Source organism: Halichoerus grypus, chromosome 12 (assembly GCF_964656455.1).
Source record: "Halichoerus grypus chromosome 12, mHalGry1.hap1.1, whole genome shotgun sequence".
In the NCBI taxonomy this organism is placed as follows: Eukaryota; Metazoa; Chordata; class Mammalia; order Carnivora; family Phocidae; genus Halichoerus; species Halichoerus grypus.
The window spans coordinates 5,307,549-5,334,879 of record NC_135723.1 but is presented as its reverse complement, the minus strand read 5'-3'; positions in this window follow the sequence as shown (position 1 = coordinate 5,334,879).

The window sequence follows — 27,331 nt, the reverse complement described above, 5'->3', positions numbered from 1 at the left end:
AAATTCATTTTAATGACCTAGTTTTAGCCACAGGTGTCCCAAAGGTTACCATTTCAATATGTAATAAAAATAAAATGTCCATTTTCTTTTTCATAGTAAGTCTAAACCCACTGTGTATTTTACGCCGACAGCACAAGTCGATCCAGACTGGCCACATTTCCTGGTGGTGCCCAGGTCCTGGCTGCCTACTGCTCAGTGAGCTCCGGAAGCCACCATGCGGGTGCAGGAAGGATCCCTGTCCCCGGGACCTGTGCCCTGGGTGGGGCAGCAGAGAGCTTAAGGGCAGGAGCCATCAAGGATACAGCTTATGCATCCCATGAGCCTGGATTTGAACTACAGCATGACCTTGCGCCAGTTAGTTAGCCTCATGAAGCCTTCGATGACCTCATTTGTTAAAGGAGGTCCATCCTAGCGCCTGGGTGGCTCAGTCTGTTGAGCGGCTGCCCTCAGCTCAGGTCATGATCCCAGGATCCTGGGATGGAACTCCACATCGGGCACCCTGCTCAACGGGGAGCCTGTTTCTCCCTCTGCCTCTCTCCTTGCTTGTGCGCTCTCTCTCTCTTTTTCTCTCTCTCTTTCTCTCTGTCAAATAAATAATAATACGATTTAAAAAAAGGAGGTCCATCCTAGTATGTATCTCATAAAGTTGTTGTAAGGATCAAGTAAGATGACACATTGCACATGTGCATGGCCTTCCAGGAGTGCCTGCTCCTGAGTTGCAAGGTGCCCCCGCCTCTGCCAGTCCCCAGTATCGAAGGGCCATCCCCTCCCTGTCCCACTTTCTAAGGGGCACAGGTGTACGAAAGATAAGACCTGGCCCCAACTCCAGATGGAGTGGCATGATGGAACAGGAAACTGTCAGGCACCCCGGAGGCCCCGCCCCTGGGAGAAAGTGGGCGGTCCACACCTCCGCCCTCCCCCCATTCACAGAAACACCTATTTCTAAGTGTATTTATAATATTGCTTGTAGCTGGAGTCACATGAAGGCTTCCCCGGGGACTTCTTGTGGGTTAGTGGCTCTTTTGAAACTCCTTCTCCTAACCCTGATTCTTGGAGTGGGGTAGTTAGGGTCGCCTGGGCACCTGCTCTGCTGGGGGAAGGGCCACCTCTCTCTCCACAACAGGGAAGGGCCACTAGTCACAAGACCCTCAAGTCCATGGGAGGGAGAAGTCGAAAGAGAAGAGAAGCTCTATGGTGGTCCGAGTGAGGACCAGGGCGGGGGTCCACTGGGGGAGGGGCAGTGATGTGAGGACCACCCATGTTTGCTGGAGGGGAAATGAGGGGTGGGCAGGCAGGACCCCAGGAGCTTCTCCTTTTCCCCTGCCTGCTGTTGGATCCCTTCCTCCAGCCCCAAGCTGGGTGAGCTCTGAAGGCATTCTGTCCTCTTAAGATGATTTTTATTTTATAACTTACATGTTTGATGACGTTTCTTAAAATAAGTCCACGGCCAGTCTGCAGGGGAATCAACTAGAGCGTTCCTCTAAATGCATATTGGTAGACCCCACCACCACTGTGCGACAGCAGCACTGACAGGATTGACATATGGCACCTGGGGACACATTAGGGCAGCGACTTACACGCCCCAGATCCGCAGCTCCAGAATCCCCTGGGAACTTGCGAGAAACGCACATTCTCGGGCCCGGCTCAGCCGGACTAAATGAGTCAGTCTGGGATGGAGCCCCGGAAGACGGGGCAAATCGGCGGTCCATTGCCCAGGTTAGTCCCTGCAGGGCTGGGCCTGGGACTTTCTGAGACATGCTGTGGATCCTCCCAGCTGCTGAATCTGAATGTCCGGGAGGAGAGGCTGGCAATCTGCATCGAAACAAATTCTCCAGGTGATTCTGTTTCATGTCAACACAAATTCCACCACATGCAGTTGCATACTGGGGGTGTCCTCTCCTAAGGCTCCATGGATATGGGATCCTGACCCTGTGCATCAGAGAGCCACCATTCCCCTCCTGTCTGGTCCTCATGCTGCCCCCACTGCCAAGTCCTAAATATGGTGACCTTGTCCCTGTCATGGTGTGGAGGTATTGGGGCTATTGACAATAAAGATGCAAAAGACTGTACTGAAGGCAAACAAGGGGGATGTTAGTGTCCAGAGAGGCTTTTTTTCCCATTCAAAGCATTCTGTTTATCATACGGTATCTCCTTGGGCTTCATGCTGTGCTCTTTCCACAAAGCCTCTTCGTCCATGTCAGTGGTTCTCAGCAGCAAACCTCAGAATTGCCTGGGGAATCCATGAAAATGCCGAGGGCTGGCCCCAGAGTTTCTGACTCAGTGGTCGAGGGTGAGACCCCGAATTTGCATTTCTACCAACTTCTCAGGTAATGCAGATACTGCTGCTGCGGGGACCAAGCTTCAAGACCTAGCCATCATTCTCCGTTGCACACTGGAGTTTTCTGCAAGATTTGGAAAAAAAGTGCCCATGGTGCATGTCTTTTTTTTAGATTTTAATCTATTTATTTGTTGGAGAGAGAGAGAGCACAAGCAGGGGGAGCGGCAGGCAGAGGGAGAAGCAGACTCCCCACTGAGCAGGGAGCCAGATGCGGGACTCGATCCCAGGACCCTGGGATCATGACCTGAGCCGAAGACAGGCGCCCAGTCGACTGAGGCACCCAGGCGGCCCTGCCCATGGCACATGTCTTACACACCCAGAACAACTAACTCTGGATCTCTGGCCTGGAACTAGCAGGTAGCATCTCAGGGGATCCTAATATGAGACCAGTGTTGAGAATACCCCAAACCAATCCAGAGCAAGAGATGCAGCTCTAGGTTGACCCAAATGCCCGTAGAGTTCCCCTCGTGTCCACAGGCTCAGTCTTATTGCTATTCCTGGTGAAATAGGAAAGAATCCCTGAAGAGAGCTGAGAGCTAAGGCCATTCCAGCAGGTGGTTTGGGTTCCAGGAGCCAAGCCCCTCTCACACTTGTGTTCTTCACGTTTCTGCCTGGGGTGCAGGTGGGAGGCCATCTCTCCCCTCCTTCCTGTGCACCCACCCTGCATGACAGGGTATCCTGCCCCACTGGGCTCCTTCCGCTCCACCTGGAGGGGCTAAGGCCTCAGTCAAGGAGGGGCAACAAATTCCGGATGCAGATGGCAGACCTCAAACAACATAACAAGAGCAGGGAGAAGACAGCTGGGAGGCCCCAGCATCGTGGGGAAGGGAGTGGGTTGAAGGAGGACTGCCCATGGCCTCAGGTTGAAATATCCCCCACAACTCTGCGCCCTCTGCTCTGACCTGTGATTACAGGAGCTGCATCCCTATGTCTGTAGGGCATTCCTATAAACGGGGCTGGAAAAAGTCAGGGGCAACTTGAACTTTGAACTTTTTGAACTTTATCTATTCTTTTTCTATTGCAAGTCCAATTACTTTTTATTAGGTTTTCAAGCAAATTTATAGCTGTGAGTAGACACTGATGTGTTTCTTTTCCTGAATCTCTTTGAAGTCTGAAACTCAATAAGATGTGGATATAACATTCATGATCAAAATAATAACATTGCCATTCACTGGTAACACCCAGGGCACTTTGGTGGCAAATATCTGCAGTAAATACGTTGCATGGAATATGGTCAGAATTCTTCCAGAATTTCTGGGACCATGTGAAAAACAGGACAGTTCTCTTACCATAGACTTACTACAAAAATTCCAGGGAACACAGAATTAGGAATACTGTAAAGAAGTAGGTGAGAACAACAGTGTCAGTGTGACCCAAAAGCTTGTTAGAAATGTAAATTTCAGGGCGCCTGGGTGGCTCAGTCAGTTAAGCATCAGGCTCTTGGTTTCAGCTTAGGTCGTGATTTCAGGGTCTTGAGATCCAGCCCCATGTTGGGGTCCCGCTCAGCGGGAGTCTACTTGAGAATCTCAGTCCCTCTGTCCCTCCCCCCACACTTTCTTTCTCTCTCAAATAGATAAATCTTTTTTTTAAGTGAATATTAAAAAAAAAAAAGAAACAAAAAATTCTTAGGCCCCACCGAAACCTACCAAGTCAGGAATTCTAGGTGAGGCTGTAGCTGAGAGACATTACATTTCTGCATTACATTAAGACTGAAGGCCCCAGGGGCACCTGGGTGGCTCAGTCGCTAAGCTTCTGCCTGCAGCTCAGGTCATGATCCCAGGATCCTGGGATCGAGCCCCGCATCAGGCTCCCTCTCCGCGGGAAGCCTGCTTCTCCCTCTCCCACTCCCCCTGCTTGTGTTCCCTCTCTCGCTGTGTCTCTCTCTGTCAAATAAATAAAATCCTAAAAAAAAAAAAAAAAAAAAAAACTGAACGCCCCAGCAGACCCTCAGGCTCTGACATTCACACCTGGTTCCCACAACTCAAATCTCCCTGTCCTTTGCTGCCACCAGCTTTCAACATTTCCAGAAATTTCTAAATGCCCTGACCCCCACCTCCTCCAGGACCCTCCCTAAGTTCAGTTTTACTGAAAAATGTTGCCCCTCATCCCCATGTCTGTACATTATCACGTGGGAAGCAGCATTTCCTACTGCATGTTTCCTCTCTACTCTCTAGAATATTCTCAGATATGACCTCAAAGAGGACCGGTAAAAGTGTCTACCTGGCTTCCCTCTCCTGAAAGATCCAATTAATTTATCTGAGTTACACTCAGATTTTACATAATGCTGACTGGGATATAAAAGCATACAAGTGTAAAATCATTTTTAAATTAATAAAAAGTGAAATGATGGTGGGGGAAAAAAAGGCCTTGGTTTTTCATCTGGGCTCTGCCCACAATTTGTTAGCTGATGTTGAGCAGCAACTAGACTTCTCTGCTCATCCCTTTCCTGATATTTTAGGAGAGGAGGCTGAGACGGACCCATGTCTCCAAATCGAGTTCCAAGGAGCCTCGTAGGCTTTTGCAAAGATATTTGGGGAAGAAAGTTATGAAACAGAATGCAATTTTCAAGCCAGCAGACTCTGTGATCCTTTAAGCCAGTATGGAATGTAGAGGAGTTTGTGGAGTTTCTGGGGAGGAACCTGCTCACCATGTGTATGGTGGGGCTGAATGCCTGGGGGACCCCAGACAAACCTGCATGAGGCTGGAGGAGGCCGAGGCTCAGACAGCTGGACAAGAACAGAAGAAAAGTCAGGGACAGGACCACTGCTGAGTGAGTCTGAAGTTATGGTAAATCGGGTGTAGCACTGGAAGCGAGGTACCAGGGATGAACAGAAGCAGGACCTGGCCTTGGAGGACTGAGGGTTCTGGCAGGAGCCTCCATCAAGGGCCACCTGGATGCCCATGTCCTCTCTGGGCAGAGGTGTGGGGTAACTGTATGATTGTGTGTGGCTGCTTCTTTGATGTCCGCTCACCCTGCTAGTTTTGCGTGATGCTGAACCATACTCGGGGCATAGATGCAGCGTGTCCTTATTTCTCACAGCAGGTATTTATTTGGTGGTTGGAGAAATTAAGGTTTATCTGATTGGTACAAGCAAAGATTGGGGAAAGCATACATTTCAGTAATGATCTTATTGATGTTTCCATGTCTTGATTTCTTTACGTTCGAGCAAGACAGATCATGTCAGCTAACCTAATCACAAAAGAAATTTGAGAGATACTGGATACCTCTAAAGAAACAGCGGAACAGACATGCCTGGGAGGCTCAGTCGGTTAAACTAGTCTGCCTTTGGTTTAGGTCATGATCTCAGAGTCCTGGGATCTAGTCCTGCATCGGGCTCCCTGCTCAGCGGGGAGTCGGCTTCTCCCTCTCCCTTTGTCTTCCACTCCCCCTGCTTGTGCTCTCTCTCTCTCTATCAAATAAATAAAATCTAAAAAGAAAAGAAAAGAAAAGAGAAAAGAAAGAACAGAAAAGAAGAAAAGAAAAGGAAAAACAGCAGGACAGAAACAAGGACTGCACAAGGGAAGCCCCTGGTGTTGAGGCACCAGGAGCAGGTGACGAAAGGGATCGTCACCCCAGAGCACTACCTGTGAAGGAGGGGACCCCACCATCTCTGACTTTGACCAGTCCATACAACAGTCACATTCCTGGGAAGGGGACAGGATCGGCCGCGCTAGGACACGTTTCCATCCTTTACCAGGCTGGTGGCCCCGAGGCACTAAGGCAGGTGATAGTTTCTCAAAAGCAGAAAGGGCACTGGTGATTGAGCAAGTCACCAAATGCAGGGGGGCAGATGCTGCGCCCAGAAATATCCTCCCCTGTGGAAGTAAGAGCTGATTTAGCAGCGATGAATGTGGGCGACCATTGGCTGGGCCAGTTGAGGGCCCGAGTGACCGGACAACAGGCATGTTTTTCCTGTTGTTGATTCGGGTGGCCAAGACGAGGTGTCCGACAGGAACAGCCCCTGGAGGAAGACAAGCAGGAGGAGGTGGGTGCTTCCCTCTGGGCCAGGTGCCATGTGTCATAGCTGTTTGCTCTCCCTCCCAGGGACACGATGAGTGAAGTGCCTGCTTCGGGAGATGCGAAGTGGGGTCCCCCTGGTCACCCTTGTACACTTATCTCACCAACCGGGACAGAGGGGTCCTGGCAAACCTTTATTTTCAGATGTGATTTGGCCAAGGGAAACATTCTGTCTCCACCCTCCCTGCTGAACACACAAACTTCAACTGTGTTTTGACCTGGGCCCTGACATTTCAAGTGCTGAAATGTATTTAAAGGCTTAACCCAGTATGGGTTTAAAACACTGTTCTTCTCTCCTGTTTCTCCCCAACTGGAAGATAAATACCTGTATTGCAAACACCAATAGGTTGATTTTCACCATTATCTTCTCAGTATGCATTTATTTGTGACAATGTTCATACAGACCATGTTCAGGGAACCAGGAATGCAGAGAGCAGGTGAAGAAAGTCCACGGTGGTAAGTGACCCAATTCTGCAGGACAAAGTCGCACAAGGACAGCTGACTGTCCTGTGAGTAGGATGCCTGAGCTGTAGGAGACTTTGCTAATGAACACAGTAGGAGGGGTGTGCCTCTGAGGCCCAGAGAGATCTGCTGTTGGCCATGTGGGGGCCTGGTATGACCTTGGCACAGTTTTGTGTTTTGTTTTGTTTTGTTTTGTTTTTTTAGAGAAGGAGAGGAGAGGCAGAGGGAAAAGGAGAGAGAATCTCAAGCAGACTCCCTACTGAGCACGGAGCCCGACACAGGGCTCAATCCCACAACCCTGATATCATGACCTGAGCCAAAATCAGGAGTTGGACACTTAACCAACTGAGCCATCCAGGTGCGCTTGACCTTGGCACACAACCTTAACCGGACACAGAGGAGAGACCTCCCCAACGTCGAGGTCAGAGATCATCTCTTTTAGCATGCCAGTGCCTTGGAGGATATGGGCGGGGAGGGAACCTGGCTCCACAGCCCGCATCAGCTCCTCTATAGTTCATGTGAAGATGGATCCTGTGCCATCACGATTAGGGCAAATCCATAGGATCATTTTTTTTCCAGGGACACAGCGGAGCTCAGACTTGGCCCCACATGTCCCATCACACAATAACCCCACCTCCTGCCCCGCCTGAATAGGCTGTTTCTGAAACAGAGTGCCTCTCCATGGTGCTGAAACAGAGTGCCTCTCCATGGTCCTGAAACAGGTGGGACCCAAGAATTACAGGAGATTGCAGCACGGAGGGACAAAGAGAAGTTACTTTTATTTATTTATTTATTTATTTTTAAGATTTTATTTATTTATTTGAGAGAGAGAGAATGAGAGAGAACACATGAGAGGGGATAGGGTCAGAGGGCAAAGCAGACTCCCTGCCGAGCAGGGAGCCCGATGTGGGACTCGATCCAGGGACTCCAGGATCATGACCTGAGCTGAAGGCAGTCGCTTAACCAACTGAGCCACCCAGGCGCCCAGAAGTTACTTTTATTGAGCACCTACTACGCGCCTGTGCTCCACACCACTGCCCATAGATTTTCTCACTTCCTCCTTACAACACACCTGTGAGCAAGGTGGCAGCAGTCCCTCTTGGCAGGGGAACAGACAAGTTGTGTGACTCGCCCTGCAGGAAACATCGGGGTTTAAAGGAAGGGGCACAAGACCGGGTCTTGGGAGGCAGGACCAGCCAGATGTGCTTTTGAGTCTGCTACTTACCAGGTGTGTCACCTACTAGGCGCATTTATTTAAACTCTCTGAGCCCCAAGTTTCTCATCTGCAAGATAACGTATCTGTATGATAACATATGTTAAGGTATACCATTCAAACTCATTGTGAAAATCAGTTTTAAGATACATCACGTGTCTGGCACATGAGCATTTAATAAACTGTCCCCTTTTCCCCCTCCGAAGATACGCACCCATCAACTCTGAACTTGGGACTGGAATTTGGCCCTCCAGTCTCCAGGACCTCTGGGCTGTCCGTCTCACTCCCCCAGAAAGCAAGCTTCAAGTGCATTCAGAGAAGAAGCCCTGCATCCCTGTCGTGGTCCCCAGCCTCACAGGGCAAGCACCACTGAAAGTGAGGAGCATCCCCCCTGCAGAGCTACTGCAGGCTTGTTCCTCTGAGTTTACATTTACACAGCTCAGTGTCATGCATCCTAGGCTAAGAAGAATAATATCAGACTTACTATTTCCCTAGACACAGGGGTAGATACCCCAAGATCGGTACAGGAAATAGTTAATTCCTATGCCTGGAGACAGTTGCGCGCAGCCTCACCTAGCTTGTGGTCCGTTCTATGGACACACTTGTCTGTTAATCCCTGCAAGATTTTTCCCCAAAATATTATGAACTAGGCACTGCCAGACAAACAGATATTAATGATTCTTTTTTATAAATTGTAGCTGTGAAGCTGGCCTCAGTCTCGTTAATACCAAGGTCTCCATCCCAGCCATGGACTTCACTAGTGTAATGTGAGCTTCTCTCCCACCAAGCCTGACATCTCATTGTAACTGATTGCACAATAGGCTTTGCTTCTGGTTTCTATCTCTTCTCTCATCTTCCACTGGGTTTGTTCTGATCCCCAGAGGTCTTATAAACTGGAAAATATCCTCCCAGAAAGCATTAGCTTTTACTCAATCTTTTGTTTATACCCTGTTCATCCAAGGCCATGCTGATTTAAGTATCTGACAGCCACACACACACACACACACATACAGGCACACACACATGCACACACATGCAAACACGCATATGCATGCATGCACACGCATGCACATGCACCCACACAAAGACACACACACCCCATCTCCATTCACATACACCAACACTTCTGAGTGCAGCACACTCTGAGTGCTCTGGTTCCTGTTACCAGTGTGCAGCTCAAACCTTTACACCACCAAATTCAAGTACTTAATGCTCTTGAATCTCAGTCCTCTTTTCTACTAAACAAAGGTGGAAATGCATGTCCCACAGGGATGGACTAGTTCCCATGAGACAAGGGAGATAAACCCTTAATATAGCTCTGCCGGGCATGGAGTTAGCTCTTTTTTTTTTTTTTTTTTTTTTTTTTTTTGTACTATTTACTGGTGTTCAACTCTGACTATCTAACTTACAGAGTTCAGGAAACCATCAAACTGACTCTCAAAGTCTCCCTCATTAAGGCTCATCCTCAGACATCCCTTTATTTTCTCATATTCATTATGCATACACTAAGCTAGAAAACAACAACAAACAAACAAACCTGTCAATCAAAGGAAACAGAACAGGTCAGAAAGGGACATTTACTGTACAGTGTGTTACCATAGGCAAAATTTAATTCGAAAACAAAAGCAGATGGACACATTAATTGGGAAAGCTAACAGCACACCTTTTGCTAAGTTCACTTCATAGTGAGTAATTATCCAGATATATTTAGATTGAAATGAAACATGGCACAGGGCCCAGAACTTCTTTAACAAATGCAGTGGAGCCTCCTTGCACCATGCGTCATTATCCCGAAATTCATGACAGAAATGTTGGTCATGCAATTTCCTCCAACACAGAAGGGCCACATAAGAATTAGGTAATATATAAATAAATGTCAACATTGCTTTTAAAAACATTTTCAAGAAATATACCTCTCATTTGGTAGGCTAGACTTCCAACAAGTTTCAGTGATTTGGGAGTAGGCAAGAAGGATCTACTCTCCCAAAATACTTCCCTACCCGTTTACTGATGCATTCCACCTCTTGATCTGTTCAAATCAACCCTGGAATGCTTATATGGGTGGTTCTGCTACTGAGTTTATTGGTGGTTGATGTTGGGGATGGGTGTTTGTGCTCCTCCTAAATTCATGTTGAAACTCTAATCCCCAGTGTGATGGTATTTGGAAATGAGGCTTTTAGGAGGTAATTGCATCCTGATGGTAAAACCTTCATGAATGGGATTGGTGCCCTTATAAGAAGAACACAAGAGAGCTTCTTCTCTCTCTGTCTCTCTCTGTCTCATCTCTCTGTCTCTGTCTCTCTGTCTCATCTGTCTCTCTCTCTCTGTGTCTCTCTATCTCTCTGTCTTTCTGCTTCTGTCACTTTCCCTGTCTCTCTCTGTCTCTGTCTCTTTCTGTCTCTGTCTCTCTGTCTCTGTCTCTTTGTCTCTCTGTCTCTGTCTGGTGTCTCTCTCTCTTTGTCTCTCTCTGTCTCTCTGTCTCTCTGTCTCGTTGTCTCTCTCTCTCTCTCTCTCACCCAATATGTGAATACCCAGTGACAAGGAAGCTGTCTACTAGCCACCAGGAAGCAGGTCCTGACCAGGAACCAAATCTACCAACACCTTGACCTTGGACTCCCCATCCTTCAGAACTGTTAGAAATAAATGTCTATTGTTTAAGCCATCCTATCTGTGGTGTCTGGTTATGGCACCCTGAGCTGACTAAGACAGTGGTCCATGAAGTCATCTATGTCCTCATTTTCTGCATCCTCACAGGGACTAGTCAGTCTCTCTTGCTCTTTCCATTCACTGCCCAAGCAGTGATCACAAGATCACTCAGATGGAGGTTGGCAGAAGAGCCCCATGAGTTCAACAGTTGACTCATTGCCTGGAAGCTGGGCAGAATGATCCCTCAGGAGACACACAAAGTGGGGTGAACTTATGATACATGGCAGATTAGGAGAAGCAGTCAGCAGGGGGCCCGGCCAGATGGAGGAACACTTGAAGAAGAAGCTGGACCTCCTGAGCATGAAGCACATTTGGAAGGCAGCGATACTGCCAAGCAGCCCCAGGACACTGGAGGCCACTGAAAGCATATTTTATCATTCAAACTCTCCAAATATATTGAAACTGGCCATCATACAAAAGTATCCTATGTGTCATCTGAGCAGGCCCCAGCATGATTCTGCCTCTGAACCAAACTCCTAGCATAGAGCCTGATGCATAAGAAGATGTGAATGTGCTGTGTGAAGAAATAGATAAATCAATGTGCATTTAAAAAGTCAAAGTGATGGGGATGAAGGAGTGCACCTGTCGTGATGAGCACTGGGAGTTGTATGGAAGTGTTGAATCACTAAATTCTACACCTGAAACTAATATGTATGTTAACTAAACTAACAATCTGAACTGTATGTTAACTAACTGTATGTTAACTAACAATCTAAACTGTATGTATAATAAAATAAAATAAAATATTTTTAAAAAGAATAAAATTTCAAAACCATTACCTTCCTCTGTACTTAATGAAAATAGTACAAGAAAACTGCAAATTTAAGGCAGCCTCTGGTTTGACTGGCAACTATCTCCCTTGGCCATTTCTTCCTCTTGGGTATTTCTAACTATAATATGTTATGGATTTTTCTTGTGTCAACATCTCGCTCACTGGCCTATAATCTTTCTACTGTTCTGGGTCATAAAAACCCTTGGAAAATTCCTGAGAACCTTGAGTAGCACCATGTAATTATTTTTTTCCTTTACCTTTGAAAGTAGATCAAATTATAAAAACTGTAACTACTCTTATGCTTTTTAAGTAAGTGGCATCAAGAGCTGTGCGGCCCTTCTTCATAAAAAAGTAGACTCATAGTAAAAGACAGAGGGAAAGATGGGAAGGAAGGAAGAAAGGAAGGAAGGAAGGAAGGAAGGAAGGAAGGAAGGAAGGAAGGAAGGAAGGAAGGAAAGAAGGAAGGAAGGAAGGAAGGAAGGAAGGAAGGAAGGAAGGAAGGAAAAGAAGGAGGGAAGGAGGGAGGGGATGGAGAGAAGGAGAGAGGAAGGGAGGAAGAAAACATAACACAAGGGGATCTCTTATCAAAGCCTTTCTGAAGCTGTAACAGGGTGTTTACCATGTTTCTTCTAGACTAGATGAAGAGAAGAATCTTGCCACCCCAAGCTCCAAACAAGAGAGAGTTTGAGGGCCACCCATGCATCCTTGTAATCCTTCTGAAGGAAAAAGTCAAATGCTCCTCCCACCTCTTGACAGTTTTCAGGTTCCGCCCACAGAGTTTAAATGTGCAGAAGGACTAACTCCTTATGTCCAGCCCTTCAATAAACAGGACAGTACACGCCCATGCCAAAAAATCCTACCCAGGCACAAGGCTGGAAGTTATCTATGCAATACTAGAATTATGCTTGGCATGGAATCAGGGAGCAGAGGGACAGCAAGAGCCCTGTGATTGAACTCTGTCTCTTGGTTTCCAGAAACATTATATTTCCTTCAAAATATATCCTCCCTAATGCAACTAATTATCACCATCTTGATCCCCAACACCAAAACCCAAGCTTTATCTTCCCTCACTTGGACTATTAAAATGGTGCCATGAGGGTCTCCCGAGCTCATTTATCTACGCTGTGGGCAGGAATGTAAGTCATCTGTTTAATCCCTCTTTTGGTTTCCCATGTAACTTAGAACAAATACCATCAACATTCTGCAGAATCTGCCTTTTCCAAGGCTGCACAGGATTTGTGTGTCTTCAGTGAGCCCCCTTGCTTCTTGTGCCCCAGCTGCACTGGCCTCGCAGAGCCTCACACAAGCCCTGCTGGAAGGCCTGGACACTTGCTGCCCCTTCCTGGAACATCCCTGACCACATGCTCACACAGCCTCCTCCTCACCGCTCTCTGGTCTCTGTGCAAATGTTATCAGAGAGACCTTCCTTGGTTATCCCGCCAAAGGCCACACCCTCCCCTTGTGCCTCTTTCCACTGTTAGCCTGACTGTTCTGTCTTAGCACTTAACCACCACCTGACATATATACTCCCTGAAAGCAAGGCATTTTATCATTCCTTGATCCCCAGCACGCATAGTAGTGCCTGGAATACAGTACGTGCTCAATAAACACGAGACCAGGGGCACCTGGCTGGTGCAGTCAGTTGAGCATCCAACTCCTAATTTCAGCTCAGGTCATGATCTCAAGGTCATGAGATCAAGCCCCACGTCGGGCTCTGTGCTCAGCACGAACTCTGCTTGGGATTCTCTCCCTCCCTCTGCTCCTCCCCACCCTCTCTAAAATAAATAAATAAAATCATTTAAAAATAATAAAATAAAAAAATAAGCACAAGAGAAAACAGGGGAGAAGAGAGAGTGCCTCGTGGCTAAAGATAATTTGCAATTTCGTTCCCCAGGCTAACTAGGCTTTGTGCTTCGTGTGGTCAAGTTACTGAGCACTTTACCCAATTTGGTGAGCTACCCAGTGCTCTTCCAGTGATTTTTTTTTTTAAACAAAACCAGAGCCATTTCTGTGACTTTCAACTGCAAATTTCTGACGGACACATAGCCCCTAAGTGTCCTCCTCTCCAAAGCAAGCACCCTGACACTGTTCCTCTAAGACTTGCTTTCCTGAGACCTTGCCCTTCTTGGCCTTTCTCATCATGGAATGACCCAGGCCCTTCCACCATCTGACTCTTTCACCTGGGATACCCCCCCAACATTTCTGGATCTCAGCTCACCCATCAGCCCCCTGAAGATTTTAATAACCCTTCTCTTCATGCCACTCTCTCAGAGTCCAGGAATGCATCTAGTGAAATAAAGTACAAATAGAGAGAGACATTCATAAGGACAAAGTATACAAAGTTCAAGTGTTCACTGTTTTTATTTAAGGCAGGGGGAAAAAGAAACTACAGGAGAATCACACGGGAAGTTTGGATGGGATCCATTAACTGAAATTTTCCACTTGCAGCTCTGTTCATGTTAGCAAGCTGAAAGGCCTTCTTTCTGTCATTTTTCTAAATGTTTACCATTTATACAAGACCTTAGGTCCATAATGTAAAGCTTCATATAAAATTTAGGAGTGTTCTTAAAGTAAATGGACATCTTTTATCACATTTTCTTTCAGGCTTTACCAAACGGAGGTAATGAGGACCAGAGTAGCCTCATAAAAATGTCATGCAACTTCAACTCACTACACTTAAATTATTGAAAGAATTAATGGATTATGGTCATTTTATTTTTTATGACAATTTCTAACTGGTCATACTGTACCCACAAAGGGCAATGTCATGCACCATGAACCTTCACTTTCCATAAAAATGCTGTGTTTTGGACAGCACGCTGTCAGAGGTCTGCCCGTTATTGGATACTGTCTTCTGAGATTAACATGTCCATGACCCATTCCATCTCCCAACAGCCCCCCAGCTACAGCCCATGCACCAAATACCATAATGCCTGACACTAGACACAGAAATGTGGGAGGGGCCCTACTTGTTGGAAGAGTTCTAGAAGGGAAAGGTGGGTCTAGTACCTATTGCCTCCTCCACACCGAGTCCAACCTAGTCCCAAAATTTAAAAAAAAAAAAAAAATACTCTGGGGCCCTGGGTGGTGCAGTCAGTTAAGCATCTGACTCTTGATTTCCACTCAGGTCATGATCTCAAGGTCGTGGGCTCGAGCCCCATGTAGGGTTCCCTGCTCAACATGGAGTCTGCTTGAGGACTCCCTCCCTCTCTCTCTGCCCCTCTCTAAAATAAATAAACCTTTTAAAAATTGTTTAAAATTACTTTGGACGTATTTATTAAAAGTGAATTTGGCTAGAGCTTCTATAATATTGATCCTCCTAACCAAGAGTCGGTTTCTTGAGCCAAGGGGCCAGTTCTGACCTCAAGGCATCACCTGAACAAGTAGGACACTCACCACCTGGGTGGCCTCTCAGTTGTCCAGTGCCACACACCTCCCAGTCAGAAGGCAGTTTCCTCCTCAGCCTCTGCCTCCTAAAACTTAGTAAGTGGGACAGTTTTGGGGGGCACTGTATCTATCCTTGGCCCTAGTGCCTTATCTTGTTTAGGGTTTGCAATTTAAAAATCAAATCCTTTTCTGGTCCAATTAGGAGACTTTGACCATCAACCTGTCTACCTAGATCCTGAGCAGGGCCCATGCTTCCATTTCTCAGGGAAAAAGAGAAGCAGGATCATCCTGTACCATAAATCCCCTATGCACATGGTAAACACATTCTACCTCTCCTCAAAACTCAAAACAAAGTGTTATAGGATAACAACACAAAGAACGTCGAGAAATTTCCTCTATGTAAGTCTCCAAAGCAAAGGAAACTGTCTTCCTATCTCATGGTATCAACGTCAGCGGAGCCTCCAGTCCCAGCCCCAGAGGGCCTGATAAACTGATGTTGAAGCACAAGGGCATTTGTTTTAAAAGTTGTTCGGGCAGAGAAAAGCAATTCTCTTTTCGGAGGTTCTCACCGCTTGCCCTGGTTCCCAGGAACGTGGGATGCAGTGAGCTTGTGGGATGTCGCTGGAGTCGTGTTTGGCAGCCAAAGGCAGCTCAGGCAAATTAAACAGGCTCATTTAACAATTCAATGAGCAGAATGGTCCTGGCAGCCAACAGGGAATTAGTGGGACCACGGTCGGTCTGAACAGGCCCCAGCCATCCCCACGTGGGGCTGGAAGGATCTGAAAAAGTTCTGGCCACAGTCCCTACCGTGTCTCCAAACCCTGGCAAGCCACCAACCTGCAACCAGGACTGTCCCTCCATGCCGGGCCCCGGCCAACAGACACCCTGCAGTGGGTCACAATAGGCAAGTGGCACCTAGAAAATCCAAGTCCTCGTTCGGTTTCGGGATGGGCATTGGGGAATATTGCTTTGACATATTTCTAGCAGGTCAGTGGTCTTCTTCCTAAGAATCGGAGCTGTTAGTCCGTGAAAACATGGATTCTGACTTTGAAAGATGCCTTGAAAGGCATTTAATTCTTGCCTTCAAATTGCATCTCCGGTTCCCGACCTAAGACCTCAGACAGCACACACCCGTGTTCTCCAGATCCACGGCCTTTCTGCCGTTGCTTTCAGAAAACATGCTCCCTTGGATTGAATTGAAAATGCTGTCAGAATAAATCATTTTTCTCACACCAAACTCTCTCTCTTTTCTTCCATCATGAATTAAAAAAAGAAAGAAAGAAAGAAAGAAAGAAAGAAAGAAAGAAAGAAAGAAAGAAAGAAAAAGAAAGAAAAAAAGAAAGAAAGAAAGAAAGAAAGAAAGAAAAAGAAAGAAAAAAAGAAAGAGAAAGAAAGAAAGAAAGAAAGAAAGAAAGAAAGAAAGAAAGAAAGAAAGAAAGAAAAAAAGAAAAAGAAAGAAAGAAAGAAAAAAGAAAACTAGTTTTTAGGGGCACCTGGGTGGCTCAGTCTATTAAGCATCTGCCTTTTTGTCTCAGGTCATGATGTCAGGGTCCCGGGATCGAGCCCTGCGTGGGGCTCCCTGCTCAGAGGGGGAGACCGCTTCTCCCTCTCCCTCTGCCCTTTGCCCCCTCTCATGTGCACTCTCTCTCTCTCTCAACTAAATAAATAAAATCTTAAAAAAAACACTAGTTTTTAAAAATGTTCTAAGGTGTTTAGTATTTGCTAATTGAGATCATTCAAAGATTCCTCTTTTTGACATCGTACCGTTGGTCCCTCCAATCTCTCCTGGGACTTGTTGGTTATGTTCATTCTGTATGTTTCCTTTTAAATCCAGAGGTTAATGGTTTCTGTGCCAAGAAACACGGTGATTCAAGGGAAGTTTCTTGACAAACAGGACTAATCACCGAAGTGTAGGTGTGGAATAGGGGAATCACTGGGCCAGGCCACCTCAGGGTGGGCAGCGCCTGGGCTGGGGAAGGATGGCGGAGGGAGAAGCTACCAGAGCCTGGGAGCAGAGAACTATGGCTGGGAGAGGAGCAGTGACTTCGGCAGCAGGGAGCAAGGGAGTGAATGTCCCTCTGACTCTCCGTCCTGCAGAGTGAGGGAGTGTGCGGAAGCCCCCACGACCACAACTGCCAGCCTGAGGAGTGGGTCTGGGCCAAGTGCCCCGCGCAGACCCTGCATCTGGAAGCACAAGCCCCAGTCCTTCCCATGCGGCTCTGCAGCAATAGCTCCTTCTGAGGATCTTCTCATCCCTGAGCATCCTCTCCCTCCTTGTCCAGCATCACCCTGTACAGCTTTGTCTGCCTCTTCTATGAACTGAAGTGTCTTCACATAGTTTCAGTGACCCAGCTGAGGGCGCCCGTCTCCCCTACCTGATGATCATACTTTTCATTGCCTCCACCCTTTTGGCCACTCTCATGTCACCAAATGTTGACGGAGGAGGGGGACTGAGAGGTTGGACAATGGAGCCCCAATGGGACTAGGAGGGCAGTGCCCATTGGGAGGGTGAAGGCAGAAAAGCAGGGGCTCAGGAGAAAGACAGAGACCCCGACAGCGAGGTGTAAGCCCACAGGCTGCCTCGGTGTCTGTCGCCAGTGCAGAGCTAGCCCTTTCCAGAATGCCTCACTACGCTGAGTCACCATAACCATGCGGTTTCATTTTCCTGGATTCTCAGATCTCTTTCCTCCCTGGGAAGCAAGCCTGGGCTTTTGCAAAACCACATCCCTTTTGTGTCATGTGCAATCCTGGGTGTTGCTCCCCAGACCCCCCTGGCCCCACTGCGCCCGGGCTCTGACGGGCATCACTGCTCAGGAGAGTCCCCCTGTTCTCCCTGGCACCTTAGTTTCCACCAGCATGAACTGCAAGTCCGTGCATGTGTCCATCAGGGACACCCCAGCAAGCTTCACCTGATCTTAGTGAAGCTGCTCACCTGCCAAGCTCCGTCTCTCATCCACTGAGCCTGGGAGCTCCACTCTGCGGCCGCCAACAAATTGTATGGACACATGCCCAGCTTACAAAGATGACGTGCAAACAGTCCCTGCCCACCTCCCACCTTCCACACATCGGCCCCGCAGGCAAGGCTGTCTCTCACTTGGCCTGCCAGAAGCCAGCTGCCAAATCCGCCTGCGGGGGTTAAATTAAAGCTGATGCCCTGGTGACTCCCATCCCAAGAGGGAGAAGAAATGCCCTGTGAGTCGTGCCCCCCTTAAAACCTGGTGCTCCCTAAAAGGCTGCCACCTTCCACCTGTGCTAAGGAGGACTGGAGACCATCCCTGGCGCCCCCCCCCCCCCAGGGACTTGCAGCTGGTAACAAGATATTGCTCTCTTCCCAGAGCAGACATGCCCTGTGCTGTCACAGAATTGCTGTTATGTTGGCTTTTTCACAGAACTTTGCACCAGACCCAAAAATTCAGGGTGCTTTCTCCCCAGGGGACTGCAAAACATCCACATCATCAAGCCCACCACCGACGACCAGGAAACTTTACCAAATAAAAAACACCTCAGAATTCAAACAGAAGCAGATGCTGTTAAGTGTAATAAAAGGATGAGCTCTTCCCTTTTGAGACAACATGGATGGACCTCGAGGGCATTATGCTAAGTGATTTAAGTCAGACCGACAAATACCTTACGACTTCACTCCTATATGGGACCTACAAAACAAAACAAATGAATGAACAAACAAAAAGCAGAAACAGGCCCATACATACAGGGATAGAAAACTGATGGGGGCCAGAGGTGAGTGGGGGGGGGTGGGCAAAATGGGGGAAGGGGTGTGGGGAGCGTCCAATTCTGGAATGAACAAGTCACAGGGACGGAAGGCACAGCACAGGGAATACGGTCGATGGTACCGTGCCAGCTTTGTACAGGGACAGATGGGAGCTATGCTTGTGAGCGCAGCATAAAGTCGAGAGACAATGAATCTATATGTTGTGCCCCTGAAATCAATGTCACACTGTGTGTCAATCATATTTAAATTAAAAAAATGTAGAGTCAAGTGGAAAGATTTGCCCAATTTCTTTTATTATGGAACGTTTTAACCGTCTTCCACTTCCTTCCTCCAAGGGGAGGGCCCCGAAGACTCCACGTTCACATTCCACCTGCCGCTGTCCCACGATGCCGCCATCTCCATCCTCTGGTCCCCTCTCTCTCCCGTGTTTCTAAGAGATTACAGCGGTGGCCGCTGAATTGTGGATACACTGGAATTGTTGCTACGGGAGGAAGATACGACTTTCTGTGCTCGTGGACTGTCTGTGCGTATCTGCCATCCCCATGTTTACTGCACCCTTTGCTACACACCGACAAGCATCTCCAGGGTCTCAGAGAACAAGCACATGAACATGGCTGGCCGCTACAAAGGAGGCTAAATGCTCCTCCGTCCTATCCAAGGTCTCCAGTCTATTCACAGGCTTGCCTGTGGAGCCCATGAGCTCCAAAGAAAGCCAGGCTTCTTTGCACCCATTCCCACCACGGCCTTCTGGACGCAGGCTCGCTATGCAGCATGGCCAGCCTTCAGCCTCGGCTTCCCCGTTTTTGATGTCTCCACATTTCCATTTGCCTGATCTGTCCTGCTTCCTATCCACCGACATTTGCTCTTTTTGGCCAAAGAGTAGACAGCACAACATTCTCCTCTGTTGGTTTAAGATCCCCCTTGGTCACGAAGCATGGGCTTCCGTCCCTCCCTTTTTTTTTTTTTCATTCTTTTTCATTCTTTCTTTTCTTTATTACTGGTATTTAATTCAAGGCCTTTGTGAGGCCCTTTGGCATTTCTACGCCGAGTTTGCCATGCACCTTACAAGGTGCTTTTTAAGAGCTTTGCAGAGTGCTGAGCACAGTAAATGAATCATTTCTCTGCTGTTTGTATGTTTGGGTACAGTGAAAGCTCTTGACAAGAGGCAAGACTTTCCCAGCCTGGCATTTATGATCAATTTCTGTAGCTATTAAACAAGGTCATAAGCTTTTTTGGAAAAGTCTACCTACCTGTGACTTTTTTGTTGTTGTTTTTCTAACTGATGCAGTTCATGGTTGCTGAGTGTTCTTTTCTAGCATCATGAATAATACACCAAGGATAATTGAGCAGTCTATTTTTTTTATTTATAAATCTTGGATTCGGGGCGGGAAAATGCAGAGCTTAGTTTTAGTAAGACTACCACCCACATGGGCCTCTGCTATGCCCAGGCCTACATGTGGCTCACCAGGAAGACCAAATGCACGGCCATGCCTTTGTGCCCCATCCATGAAGGACCAAACAGCACTGCACTCTGGGAAACTCCCCCGAGATCAGTCTTCACCAGAAAGGAGCTTTGTGCAAACTTTGGAGACAATTTTATCACCTTAACCTGTTACAGCCAACATGCTAGACTTGTATTTGAACTCACAAACACGGCCATCACAAATGAGATCACGTTTTAAGAATAAAAATTAAGCAAAACATAAGCTGTAACGCTGCTCAGTGCAGGAAGATTTATCTAGAGCTATGCTTCAGCTGTGCGTTTCTGCCGTCTGTCAATGACTCAGAAATGACTAAACAGCCTTGATGAGTCAAAAACCCAATCCACACCCACGAGCTGGGACAATCACGCCCCCGGTTCGGAAGCCAACCCAGCCAAACTGCATGGATCTTTCTGTGCCTTAATTATCAGGATAAGTGGACAATCCTTGGTTTCACTTCAACTGGCCCAAGGAAGCTGAGCTGGCAGGTTGTTTCTGCTCTCCTGGAAGCTCATAAACAAACACAGAAGGATCTGTCTTCCTGCACTTCAGCTTTGCTCTGTTAGTGGTTCCTTGGGACCAGAAAGCAAGGCACCGTGCCAGGCTCCGACAGCGACTCAGAGCTATGTGCCACTTGGCTCACCAGCACTGGCAAAATGTTTACTTAGATATTCAAGAATTCATCATGAGAAAAGCAGCCTTAGACTGCAGGATGATGGAGTTGGCACAGACCCGAGGATCATCCTGTCCAGCCTCCCTGCACATAGCCGCCAGCTTAGCCAGAAGAATATAAAATGAAGAAAGAGTTCATCTTCACCCTTCCTGATCCCCCCTCAACAGCCAACAGGATCCAGCATGCATATGGCGGACCCTCAGAGCAGACGGTTTCCGTTGTGCAACAGGCGTGAAATGGGCGATGGCGTCAGCCACAGCACAAGGCACAGTGTTCGTCCCGCCTCCCACTGCCTGCCCCCGGGCTCTGATCTTGACTCTGCCGCAGTTATAAAAGGTGACGCTACCCCAACAAGGTCAGCTGCCTTTCAGGAGGGAAGTCAAGAAATTCAGTAGGATAGCTGCGCCTCCCTGGTTGTCGAGCCTGAGGGAGAAAGCCTTAGGGAGATGGGTGAGAAAACCAAACTGGAAGAGCCACAAGAAAGATCAATTTTTACTGGTCTCTGTGTCACATGCCCACTCCTCCTTTGCTGACGATGCCACACCCTCGTCAATCCCATTCTGACCTTGACCTTGGCATTGTGTTCCAGCCTGCTCCCCGGTGGTCCATCGGCAAATTCAAAGCTGAAGTGCCCTCTTAGTGCGTAGATTCCCACCTAACAGTGACTCCTTAGGCTCAGGTTCCTATTTCTTACTGATTTGTCTGCTTCCTTTTACTTGGAGAAGCAATATTTAGTACCTCTAAAACCAAAGAAGGAAGCACATGCTGATAAGCACAAGGTTTATCTACCACACTTAGGCAGGACAGCACCTTCCAATGCTCTGATAATATTCCCTTCTCTTTTTCTCTTTATTAGGTTTTACGGATGAAGGTCTGTGAGCAACCTGGGAAGTTCTTCAGATGTCAAGTCAATGCAGTCCTCACCAAAAAGGAGCTTCCTAAGAATTTCGGAGAAAATGATAAACGGATTTCCCTTTGATCTGACTTGTCTTGGGCTACTTGGCTATCTGGCCTTCAATTCAAAGCTTGATGTATCATGTTGTCTCCTTCACCTTGATATTTCACAGAGGTCATGGAGTGCCTACTATGTGCCAACCACGGAAATAGGTGCTGGAATTCGAAGATAATTAAGACAGCTTCATGCCCATCCCAGGAGCTCACAGACCCTAACAAAATGTGGTGAGGGAGCCAGAACCCTCCTGGGAGTCGGGGACAAATATGTGTGAGATAATAAGGTCAAAGCATCCCCAAAATGGAAAGTAGCCCATATATCCATCTGCATTCAAACGAATACATAAACTGTGTCATATTCGTACAATGAAATAATTCAGAGCAATGACAATAAATGACAATGACTACAAATAGCATGCAACACCATGGATTAGGCTAACAGAAGTAACTAATGTTGAGATGAAAAGCATCTGCAGATGGCTCCAGTTCTGTAGCATAAAATCAGTGAAAACAATCCATTGTTAGGGATATGCACAAGGAGGGTAATGAACTGTAAAAAAAAAAAAAGCAAGGAATTGATTAACATAGATATTAGGACAGTGATTGTCTCTAGTGAGAGGAAGCATGTTTTGATCTTGAAAGAACATATCAGGGCACTGTGTTTTCACCAGGGTCAGCTTCACGGTGTGAGACCTGAGCACAGACAAGGCTCCATGCTTGGAAGCCCTATACTTGGTCTAATGCTCTGCGGCCACTGACTCTCCAGACAGAGATGCAGAGCCATGCCTTCCAGAGAGCTCAGCACCTCCTTTGCAGCTCCTTTGAGCAAACAAGAGGGTCCAATGCCTCTGTATCCAGGCCAATACTGTATGCCTTCTGCTTTCATTTGTACTTAGTCTTCATAGTCCCATTTGCTAATGTCATTTTTAGTCCTTCTTCTTTGTGAAAGGTGTCCCAAGTGCATTCTGGAACAAACTGGTGAGAAGGCACAAATAAATAAATAACTGACCAAATAAAAATCATGAGGTCCCTAGGTTGCTCAAAGGAGAAAATGTGAATGAAGCCTTGAGGACAATTCTAGCCTCCATTAATCAGGTCAGTGATTTTAGCTTGGAAGGTTCAGGAAGCATGAGTCTGAGGAAATGAGTCACTGAACAGGTAGCTTTCAGTAAGGGTTAAAAGAGAAGAGCCCACTGCAGCAGGAGGTTCTAGATGATTGAAGACGGCACACTGATAAGGCCGTCTATGGGTGGGCTGATGCAGGGAAGATGCTGGAAAGCTGCAAGGGGGTATGATGGAGCCAGAGCCCAGGAGTTTTGGCACTCCAGAATATGGAGGTGTGAGCCATCCTACATGTGCTTCTGAATGCAGCATCAACCTCACTAGTTTCAACCTAGTGACTAGAACATCATCTGTACCTTCGATGTTAGGTACCAGTGATTGGTTGGTCCCAGTCCAAGCTTTGATACTGTGCACTCCTGGGATTCATGCCTGCCCATGCCTCTGGGAATCGTGCTCGTGGTCACTTTTACACCGGGTGGGTGGGCTAATCAGGATGGGAGACAGCATCCATTGATATCCCCCTTCAGATTTCCTCCATCTGGGGTTTCTCTAGGAACACTGCAGTGACACATGCCTTCCATGGGGTCTGTTTAAGGGTTATTTTGATGACCTTTCACAAGTTTGGTTCCAAGGATCTTAAAAACAGAAAACTGTCAGGAAATTGTATATGTCCATCCCTGGCTTTTGAAAACTCTCTCTTGCTGGGTTATAAACACCTGGAAGGCTGGATTTCTTTCTTTCTTTTTTTTTTTTTTTGTTATGTTAGTCACCATATAGTACTTCATTAGTTTTTGATGTAGTGTTCCATGATTCATTGTTTGCGTATAACACCTAGTGCTCATTGCAAGACATGCACTCCTTAATACCCATCACCAGGCTAACACATTCCCCCACCCTCTTCCCCTCTGAAAACCTCAGTTTGTTTCCTGTAGTCCATAGTCTCTCATGGATCATCTCCCACTCCGAGTTCCTCCCCCACCTTCATTTTTCCCTTTCTTCTCCTAATGTCCTCCATGCTATTCCCTATTTTCCACATATAAGTGAAACCATATGATAATTGTCTTCCTCTGCTTGACTTATTTCACTTAGCATGATCCCCTCCAGTTCCAACCATGTCGATGCAAATGGTGGGTATTCATCCTTTCTGATGGTTGAGTTATATTCCATTGTATATATGGACCACAACTTATTTATCTATTCATCTGTTGAAGGGCATCTCGGCTCCTTCCACAGTTTGGCTATTGTGGACATTGTTGCTATGAACATTGGGGTGCATGTGCCCTGCTTTTCACTACATCTGTATCTTTGGGGTAAATACCCAGTAGTGCAATTGCTGGGTCATAGGGTAGCTCTATTTTTAACTTTTTGAGGAACCTCCATATTGTTTTCCAAAGTGGCTGTGCCAACTTGCATTCCCACCAACAGTGTAAGAGGGTTCCCTTTTCTCCACATCCTCTCCAACATTTGTTGTTTCCTGCCTTGTTAATTTTTGCCATTCTAACAGATATAAGGTGGTATCTCAATATGGTTTTGATTTGAATTTCCCTGATGGCTAATGATGTTGAACATTTTTTCATGTGTCCGTTAGCCATTTGTATGTCTTCTTTGGAGGAGTGTCTATTCATGTCTTCTGCCCATTTTTTGACTTAAGTATTTGTTTCTTGGGTGTTGAGTTTGAGAAGTTCTTTATAGATCTTGGATATCAGCCCTTTATCTGTAGTGTAATTTGCAAATATCTTCTCCCATTCCGTGGGTTGCCTCTTTGTTTTGTTGATTATTTCCTTTGCTGTGCAGAAGCTTTCTATCTTGATAAACTCATATCGCAATTCAGTAATGTGGCAGAATACAAAATCAATGCACAGAAATCAATTGCTTTCTTATACACTAACAATGTAACTATAGAAAGAGAAATTAGGGAATCAATTCCATTTACAATAGTATCAAAAACCAGAAGATACCTTGGAATAAAACTAACCAAAGAGGTAAAGGATCTATACTCTAGAAACTACAAAACACTTATGAAAAAAATGAAGACATAAAAAGATGGAAAAACATTCCATGCTCATGGATTGGAAGAATAAACATTGTTAAAATGTCTATGCTGCCCAGAGCAACCTATACTTTCAACGCCATCCCAATCAAAATACCAATGGCATTTTTCAAAGAGCTGGAACAAACAATCCTAAAATTTGTATGGAACCAGAAAAGACTCTGAATCGCCTAGGAGATGTTGAAAAAGAAAAAGCTGGGGCATCACGTTGCCTGATTTCAAGCTATTACAAAGCTCTGATCACCAAGACAGCATGGTATTGGCACAAAAACAGACACATAGACCAATGGAACAGAATAGAGAGTCCAGATATGGACCTTCAACTCTATGGTCAACGAATCTTCGACAAAGCAGGAAAAAATATCCCAGGGAAAAAAGAAATTCTCTTCAATAAATAGTGGTGGGAAAATTGGGCAGCTATATACAGAAGAATGAAACTCGAACATTCTCTAACACCATACACAAAGGTAAACTCAAAATGGATGAAAGGCCTCAATGTGAGACAGGAATCCATCAAAATCCTAGAGGAGAACATAGGCAGTAACCTCTTCGACATCGGCCACAGCAACTTCTTTCAAGGAATGTCTCCAAAGGCAAGGGAAACAAAAGCAAAAATGAATTTCTCTTTAAACCAAGCTCTCCACGAGTGCCTGGGACATGGCAGCCCCTTAACAAAGATGTGTTGGGGAGGAAGTAGGGTCTCCGGGCATGAGGACAGGTACTGCCCCTAGTGGGCCAGGCATGATACTTCCTAAGCAGCTTTTCTCCAGATGATAGGAAACAACTAAACATCTCAAAGGCTCTCCTACGCTGGACCTTGAGACAAAATGTTTCCCAGATCCACTTTTCCAGAAATGCTAGTGAATACTTAACAGGACTTTGATTCACAGTTAAATGTGGATAAAGAAGCAAAGAAGCAAAAAAAAAAAAAAAAGTGTGTGTGTGTGTGTGTGTGTGTGTGTGTGTACACGCTCACACATGTACTGTGTGGAGAGAAAAAGTCTGTCCGAATGGAAAGACCTGGAATCAAACCCTTGAAGGCTGCAATGCTTGTAGCTTCCCCCGGCAGAGGTGGTGTGAAATAAAGAGCAAAGCCGTGGGAGTCATGAGTAGGAGGGAAATAACGTAAATCAAGGAACTCTACTATTTTGGCAGTTTGTAAAATTTTCTGTGTTTAAAATCTTTTGTGACTCTAAAATCAATGCCTAAGGAATGAGTCTGTGGAGGGTCAGGAGATCTGTAGTGAGCTGAGAGCCAGGAGACCTTGCTACCCACTACTTAAATTACACCTCCCAGGCCACAGAGCTCAGGTCTGGGTTTAAAAAGAATCAACTTAATTGTAATAATATCAGCTCACCAAATAATACAGTGAAACGCAGTGTCACATCTAGGATTTGCCAGAGCGTCCTTGACACTGCTGAGGGCCATATGAGCAGGGAAGCAGGAGAACAGAGCCCACCTGGATGGACATCCTGGTTCCTACTGATTTAAGTTAGGTATCTTAGACCAAAGTTCTTAAACTCTGACCCCTCATTTCCCACATTCATAAAATGAGGAAGTTTCCAGCTCAGTGCTCCTAGGTGAGATCTCTTTCCCCACCTCCGCCGGCCCCACACAGCCCCACCATTAATGCCAGCCAGACACCTGCTGCCCACCCTCCTCATTTAAGGCCAGATATATCCAAAGCAGGTACCAGGCTTCTATATGAGCAGCTCCAGTGCATACCCTGGTATATTTTCTTTCCGTTTTGGGGGGTACTTTAGAATCTAAAAAGGGAACCTCAGAAGCTTATACGCTGTCCCCCCCAAAATAAAAGTACAGATGTTAAGATCACTGGAAGGCACGTCCAAACTCTCACATTCACTTAACCTCGACTTTCTTATCTTGTAAATGGGATTAAATCATTATAATGCCTTTCTCCTGGGTGGTTGTAGAGGTTAATTGAGATAATGCCCACTGTAAAGAGCCCAGTGTCTGGCACACTGCACACATTTGATAGACTTCTCTCATCACAGTGCAGTATGGTTATTGAATGCCTACCCTAGCTCTTGCTACCAAATTGTTAGCTGTTCAAGGGCAAGGACTGCCTTCCTCATTAAGCACTACCTAGCATAATGTAGTAACTGGTTACAATTATGCTATAACATAATTAAATTGAATAGTATATTTATATACTCTGACCTATTGGCTCTCAGCTCCAATACCTCAAGTGTACATCGAATTACTCAAGCCGTTTATGAAAATACCTGTGGCAGCTCTTCACCCCTAGCCGATCGAATCAGGACCTCTTGGGGAAGTTCACGGGAGTGGGTATTATATAAAAGCTCCCCGGAGAAGTCTTAAGCACAGCCAGTGCTGAGAAGCACAGCTCCTGACCTGCACTCGCCTGTCCACACAGTGATGGCCACCTACTTTGTGCCAGGCACCCCTGTGGGCTATGATGACTCCAAAGTTAGCAAGATGGTCCTCGTCCTCACAACCTACAGAG